This window comes from Urocampus carinirostris, unplaced genomic scaffold, assembly GCF_059441175.1.
Source record: "Urocampus carinirostris isolate Australia breed hairy pipefish unplaced genomic scaffold, RoL_Ucar_1.0 HiC_scaffold_102, whole genome shotgun sequence".
Taxonomy (NCBI): domain Eukaryota; kingdom Metazoa; phylum Chordata; class Actinopteri; order Syngnathiformes; family Syngnathidae; genus Urocampus; species Urocampus carinirostris.
This window is the reverse complement of record NW_028283209.1, coordinates 32,282-40,000: the sequence shown is the minus strand read 5'-3', so window position 1 is coordinate 40,000 and position 7,719 is coordinate 32,282. Positions and strand designations below refer to the sequence as shown.

The 7,719-nt window shown below is 57.6% G+C and overlaps 2 non-coding genes across 2 annotated transcripts; both read right to left on the bottom strand.

The window, feature by feature from the left end:
• Window positions 1–107: 107 nt before the first annotated feature.
• Window positions 108–261, bottom strand: LOC148345094 (5.8S ribosomal RNA). The gene has a single exon (XR_015848852.1). It is a non-coding gene; the product is annotated as a 5.8S ribosomal RNA (ribosomal RNA).
• A 1,342-nt stretch (window positions 262–1,603) lies between these two features.
• LOC148345093 (18S ribosomal RNA) lies at window positions 1,604–3,590 on the bottom strand. Its single transcript, XR_015848854.1, has one exon. It is a non-coding gene; the product is annotated as an 18S ribosomal RNA (ribosomal RNA).
• Window positions 3,591–7,719: the final 4,129 nt, after the last annotated feature.

Here is a 7,719-nt window from a genome sequence, read left to right as displayed (position 1 = left end):
GCGGAGGGCCCGAGCCTCGCCCGCGCGGACCGGGTTCTCGCGCCACCCGCCGGACGGACCGGCGGAATGTCGCGGAGGGCCCGGCCCGCGTCCGATCGATTGGAAAGCGCCGCTCAGACAGGCGTGGCCCCGGGGTAAAACCGGGGCCGCAATGTGCGTTCAAAGTGTCGATGATCAATGTGTCCTGCAAATCACATTAGTTCTCGCAGCTAGCTGCGTTCTTCATCGACGCACGAGCCGAGTGATCCACCGCTAAGAGTCGTACGTTTGGGCCCTTTTACGTCCGCCCGGGACGATCGGAGACAAATTCACGACAGGGTTTGTACCGGAGACGAACGCGCCGCGGGTGCCGTTCGGTCGCTCCCGCGAGCGAGCCCCTAACCCGCGGCGCGGTTACCGACGGGCGCGATACGCGCGACGCCGCGACGAGCCGAGCGGGTCGGGCGCGCGGCGCTGAGGCCGGCGCCCGGCGTCTCCCGCTCGGGGCCGCGACGGCGCCCGAGACGTGCGTCGGCCCGGGTAGGTCGGGCGCTCGGCGCTGAGGCCGGCGCCCGGCGTCTCCCGCTCGGGCCTGACACGACTCGGCGACCGGACTCGCCGGGTAGGTCGGGGGCTCGGCGCTGAGGCCGGCCCCCGGCGTCTCCTACCCGGACCCCGGAAGGCCATCCGACTTGGAAGCCCCGCCGCGCCGCGAAGCGACGCTTTGGGTGTTGCTACCCGTCAGCGAGTGGGTTTGGTTTACAAGGGCGGCGCGACCGCGCTGACACCGAGGGGGGACTGGCCCCCGACCCGGCCGCGGCCTGCCCGGACTATGGATGGACAGAGGAGACCGCGGCGGACCGCGCGGAACCGAACCCCCGGTGTCCGGAGCCCCGGGAGGGACTCCGGTGTCCGGGGGCCGGCCCACGCGCGCGCTACGCGGCCCCTCGAGGGCTCCGGCCGACGGACGCGTTTGGCCGGGGAAAAAGGTAGCCGGTGGGAGCACCGTTTCGTCGCCCTGAACCTTCGTCTCGGGCGGGCGTCCCGACGCCGCCGCCATACGGCCGTTGTGATCCGTGCGGGGATCCGCTTGCTCGGCGACCCTCGCCGAGAGCAGCCCCGCGCCGCACGGACACGCGACACCGACGGGCGGACGGACGCCGGGGCGCCGGCCCGAACCGTTACCTTTAAAGGACGGGAGGTCGTCGAGGCGAGTGCCGCCCCGGAAGCGCGCGCCGGAAGCGCGAGAACCGCGCCGAGCTAGGGTCGTCGGCAGAGGGGGATTCCCCGGTTACGGGGGTCCCGCGCACGGCCGCCGCCTTTCGCCCGTCGCTGGCGGTCGCCTGTCGTCGCGCCGCGCCGCGCTACTGGGGTCGTCGGACGAGCGCGCTACCCCGCTCGCACGGAGGTAGCGCGACATCGCCCGCCGCCTTTTCTCGCGTCGCGCCGCGCCGCGTGGCGCCCGCCGAACTCGCTCCGACGCGCGGCCCGGGAGTGACCCGCGCCGCGCCCCCCGTCCCGTCCCGTCCCGGTCTACCCTCTTCCTCCGCCTGCGACGACCCGCCGCCCTCGGCGTCTGGCTCGTCGGGGGTGTACCGAGGCGGATCTGCTGCCGCTCGTACGTTAATGATCCTTCTGCAGGTTCACCTACAGAAACCTTGTTACGACTTTTACTTCCTCTAGATAGTCAAGTTCGACCGTCTTCTGGCACACCGCCGGAGCCGGGGCCGGCCCCGGCGGGGACTATCCGAGGACCTCACTAAGCCATCCGATCGGTAGTAGCGACGGGCGGTGTGTACAAAGGGCAGGGACTTAATCAACGCAGGCTAATGACCCGCGCTTACTGGGAATTCCTCGTTGGTGGGAAATAATTGCAATCCCCAGGCCCTGTCACGAGCGGGGTTCATAGGATTACCCGCGCCTGCCGGCGCGGGGATAGACGACGCGCTTATACGCTCAGTGTGGCGCGCGTGCAGCCCCGGACATCTAAGGGCATCACAGACCTGTTATTGCTCATTCTCGTGTGGCTGAGAGCCACTTGTCCCTCTAAGAAGTTTTCTGCCGCCGACCGCGCGGGGGGCCGCGGTACTATTTAGTATGTTTGAGTCTCGTTCGTTATCGGAATTAACCAGACAAATCGCTCCACCAACTACGAACGGCCATGCACCACCACCCACGGTATCGAGAAAGAGCCTTCAATCTGTCAATCCTTTCCGTGTCCGGGCCGGGTGAGGTTTCCCGTGTTGAGTCAAATTAAGCCGCATGCTCCACTCCTGGTGGTGCCCTTCCGTCAATTCCTTTAAGTTTCAGCTTTGCAACAATACTCCCCCCGGAACCCAGACACTTGGTCGGTTTCCCGGGTGCTGCTCGGCGGGTCATGGGAATAACGCCGCCGGATCGCGAGTCGGCATCGTTTATGGTCGGAACTAGGACGGTATCTGATCGTCTTCGAACCTCCGACTTTCGTTCTTGATTAATGAAAACATTCTTGGCAAATGCTTTCGCTCTCGTCCGTCTTGCGCCGGTCCAAGAATTTCACCTCTAGCGGCGCAGTACGAATGCCCCCGGCCGTCCCTCTTAATCATGGCCCCAGTTCATGACAACCCACAAAATAGAACCGGAGTCCTATTCCATTATTCCCAGCTGCGATATGCAGGGGCGGCCGTGTGGCCTGCTTTGAACACTCTAATTTCCTCAAAGTAAACGCTTCGGGCCCCGCGAGTGACACCCAGCGAAGGGCATCACGGGGGCTTTTGCCGAGAGGCAGGGGCTGGGACAGACGGATGCACGCCTCGCGGCGGACCGTCAGCTCGCGTCCCGGGGTCCAACTAGGAGCTTTTTAACTGCAGCAACTTTAAAATACGCTATTGGAGCTGGAATTACCGCGGCTGCTGGCACCAGACTTGCCCTCCAATGGATGCTGGCCGATGGGTTTGTGTTCGGCTCATTCCAATTACGGAGACTCGAACGAGTCCCGTATTGTTATTTTTCGTCACTACCTCCCCGTGTCGGGAGTGGGTAATTTGCGCGCCTGCTGCCTTCCTTGGATGTGGTAGCCGTTTCTCATGCTCCCTCTCCGGAATCGAACCCTGATTCCCCGTTACCCGTGGTCACCATGGTAGGCGCAGAGTCTACCATCGAAAGTTGATAGGGCAGACATTCGAATGAGTCGTCGCCGCCTCGGGTGGGCGAGCGATCGGCACGAGGTTATCCTGAGTCAACACAAAGGGGGGGCCGGGCCGGCGGAACGAGGACCGGCGCGCGCGGAGCCGCCCGCGCCGCTTACGCCCCCGCCCGGAGAGGCGGAGGCCGGACGCGGGGGACGCGCGCGACGGCTGAGCCCCCGCCCGCCGGACACCGCGTGGGTTTTTGTGTCTGATAAATGCACGCGTCCCCGGGGCGAGGCCGGAGCCCCGCCCGCGAGTCGGCGCTCGTTTGCATGTATTAGCTCTGGATTTGCCACAGTTATCCAAGTAACGGTGGAGCGATCAAAGGAACCATAACTGATTTAATGAGCCGTTCGCAGTTTCACTGTACTGGCCATTCGTACTTAGACATGCATGGCTTAATCTTGAAAACAAGCATATGCTACTGGCAGGATCAACCAGAGTGCGTCTGCCGCCGGGGGGGCGCTGCTGGTGGCGGTGCGGCCCTGGTCCGGGACGAGGCTGTGGCTACAGCCGGGCCCGGGGGGCCGCGCGACACTCGTATACGTTCGGACGGGCTGACGAGCGGGTGTCGTGAAACGATGTTTCGCGCGGAGCCCTAGCACGCGTGGCGTCGGGCTCCGCGACGGTCGGACGTCTGGGTGTGGCTCGAGACGGAAGCTCGACCTCGGTTCGTCTTGGTTCTGCCGCCAAAAGGTTCACGCCGAGGCATGGTTTCGCAAGAGGGCCCCGCGAGTGCCAGCCGTGGATCCCGCCTCACTCGTAACTCGTATCGGATTCGTCCGGCCTCACTTTCGTTCGCACATCGGACAGTTATACGTGTGCTTTAGTAGCTTCCGTTCCCTCTTAGTGAGGCCGTCCGTACGTACCGCCCCAGCTCTTTCTGAGGCGGGTATCCACTCGGCTCGGGGGGGCCCAACGTTTGCCTAGTATCCTCGGCGCTGGAGCTTGACCCGCAAAGCCGGAGGAGCCGCACGCCCGAACACCGGCTTGCGCCGGCCGACGTGGGCCCTCCGAGGCGGGTCTCGTGTGCCAATCGCTCAGTTGGGGAACCGGCAGGCCCGTGGGCCGACGCCGGCTCACCCGGGGGTGAAGGGTGCTTCGATGGAGGCCCCCTGTCAGCCTCCGCGGAAGTCCGGCTTCAATACTTTAAAGTTTGAAAAACTTAGACATTTTTCGAGAACCGGAGCTTAGAGGGGTACATGCAAAAGCCAGGGCCGCGGGAAGCGCCCTAAATACTTCAATACTTTAAAATTTGAAAAACTTAGAAATTTTTCGAGAACCGGCATCTTCCCTCGGTAATTGCGAGATGCGAGGCCGCCCCTAGCCTCTGCTCTGTCGGACTCAATGGTCACGGGTGGCCGCTGATTAGCCCTGGTGCTCACCTCTCAAAATTGCGAGTCCCTAATATAATTCTGGCTGTCGGCTGGAGAAGGGGGTATAAAATCGGCACTTGAGGGAACGCCGGGCCCTCAAGTTCGGGGCCCTCTAGCGGATTTTTGAGGTACTGCACTCCCATTGGAAATGCATGGGCGCTCCGTCCACTACCATGTAATTCCCTCACAATATCTGCCCCTGCGTGGCCGCGGGATGCTACTGCAGCCCCGTTGGTAATGAATGGGCCTTTCGGAGGCCATAAATACAGCGCCGCTGCATGGATTTTGGCGGTACTGCTGCTGTCGCTGAAAATACATGGACCCGTCTGAATGAATGGGCCTTTCGGAGGCCATAAACTCAGCGCCTCTGCATGGATTTTGGCGGTACTGCGGCTGTCGCTGAAAATACATGGACCCGTCTGAATGAATGGGCCTTTCGGAGGCCATAAATCCAGCGCCGCTGCATGGATTTTGGCGGTACTGCGGCTGTCGCTGAAAATACATGGACCCGTCTGAATGAATGGACAAAATATAAATCAGACACTACAGAACACAAGCATAATCCAAGATTACAAAATCATCTCAGCCTTTAAAAGAAACAAAAACCTGAAAGACTACTTAGTAAAAAGTAAATTACCAGAAATCAACATAACACAAACGCAGGGCCCCACATTCTACAAACAAGCCACCACAGTTAGGAACACCGTCACCAACACAAACTACCTAATTAAACAAACAATCACACCTGCTACGGAAAACTGAAAATACATGGACCCGTCTGAATGTATGGGCCTTTCAGAGGCCATAAACTCAGCCAGCGCCGGGCCAGTGTTTGGGGTATTGTGCCCGCCACTAGTGGCTGAATACATAATAATAATAATAATAATAATAATTCCCTTGTATTGTCATTCTGTGTAACAATGTACACAGAACGAAATGTCGATTGCACTGGGCTAGTGTTGAGGGAACGTCGGGCCCTCAAGTTCGGTGGCTTGGAGCGGATTTTTGAGGTACTGCACTCCCATTGGAAATGCATGGGCGCTCCGTCCACTACCATGTAATTCCCTCACAATATCTGCCCCTGCGTGGCCGCGGGATGCTACTGCAGCCCCGTTGGTAATGAATGGGCCTTTCGGAGGCCATAAATACAGCGCCGCTGCATGGATTTTGGCGGTACTGCTGCTGTCGCTGAAAATACATGGACCCGTCTGAATGAATGGGCCTTTCGGAGGCCATAAACTCAGCGCCTCTGCATGGATTTTGGCGGTACTGCGGCTGTCGCTGAAAATACATGGACCCGTCTGAATGAATGGGCCTTTTGGAGGCCATAAATCCAGCGCCGCTGCATGGATTTTGGCGGTACTGCGGCTGTCGCTGAAAATACATGGACCCGTCTGAATGAATGGACAAAATATAAATCAGACACTACAGAACACAAGCATAATCCAAGATTACAAAATCATCTCAGCCTTTAAAAGAAACAAAAACCTGAAAGACTACTTAGTAAAAAGTAAATTACCAGAAATCAACATAACACAAACGCAGGGCCCCACATTCTACAAACAAGCCACCACAGTTAGGAACACCGTCACCAACACAAACTACCTAATTAAACAAACAATCACACCTGCTACGGAAAACTGAAAATACATGGACCCGTCTGAATGTATGGGCCTTTCAGAGGCCATAAACTCAGCCAGCGCCGGGCCAGTGTTTGGGGTATTGTGCCCGCCACTAGTGGCTGAATACATAATAATAATAATAATAATAATAATTCCCTTGTATTGTCATTCTGTGTAACAATGTACACAGAACGAAATGTCGATTGCACTGGGCTAGTGTTGAGGGAACGTCGGGCCCTCAAGTTCGGTGGCTTGGAGCGGATTTTTGAGGTACTGCACTCCCATTGGAAATGCATGGGCGCTCCGTCCACTACCATGTAATTCCCTCACAATATCTGCCCCTGCGTGGCCGCGGGATGCTACTGCAGCCCCGTTGGTAATGAATGGGCCTTTCGGAGGCCATAAATACAGCGCCGCTGCATGGATTTTGGCGGTACTGCTGCTGTCGCTGAAAATACATGGACCCGTCTGAATGAATGGGCCTTTCGGAGGCCATAAACTCAGCGCCTCTGCATGGATTTTGGCGGTACTGCGGCTGTCGCTGAAAATACATGGACCCGTCTGAATGAATGGGCCTTTCGGAGGCCATAAATTCAGCGCCGCTGCATGGATTTTGGCGGTACTGCGGCTGTCGCTGAAAATACATGGACCCGTCTGAATGAATGGACAAAATATAAATCAGACACTACAGAACACAAGCATAATCCAAGATTACAAAATCATCTCAGCCTTTAAAAGAAACAAAAACCTGAAAGACTACTTAGTAAAAAGTAAATTACCAGAAATCAACATAACACAAACGCAGGGCCCCACATTCTACAAACAAGCCACCACAGTTAGGAACACCGTCACCAACACAAACTACCTAATTAAACAAACAATCACACCTGCTACGGAAAACTGAAAATACATGGACCCGTCTGAATGTATGGGCCTTTCAGAGGCCATAAACTCAGCCAGCGCCGGGCCAGTGTTTGGGGTATTGTGCCCGCCACTAGTGGCTGAATACATAATAATAATAATAATAATAATAATTCCCTTGTATTGTCATTCTGTGTAACAATGTACACAGAACGAAATGTCGATTGCACTGGGCTAGTGTTGAGGGAACGTCGGGCCCTCAAGTTCGGTGGCTTGGAGCGGATTTTTGAGGTACTGCACTCCCATTGGAAATGCATGGGCGCTCCGTCCACTACCATGTAATTCCCTCACAATATCTGCCCCTGCGTGGCCGCGGGATGCTACTGCAGCCCCGTTGGTAATGAATGGGCCTTTCGGAGGCCATAAATACAGCGCCGCTGCATGGATTTTGGCGGTACTGCTGCTGTCGCTGAAAATACATGGACCCGTCTGAATGAATGGGCCTTTCGGAGGCCATAAACTCAGCGCCTCTGCATGGATTTTGGCGGTACTGCGGCTGTCGCTGAAAATACATGGACCCGTCTGAATGAATGGGCCTTTCGGAGGCCATAAATCCAGCGCCGCTGCATGGATTTTGGCGGTACTGCGGCTGTCGCTGAAAATACATGGACCCGTCTGAATGAATGGACAAAATATAAATCAGACACTACAGAA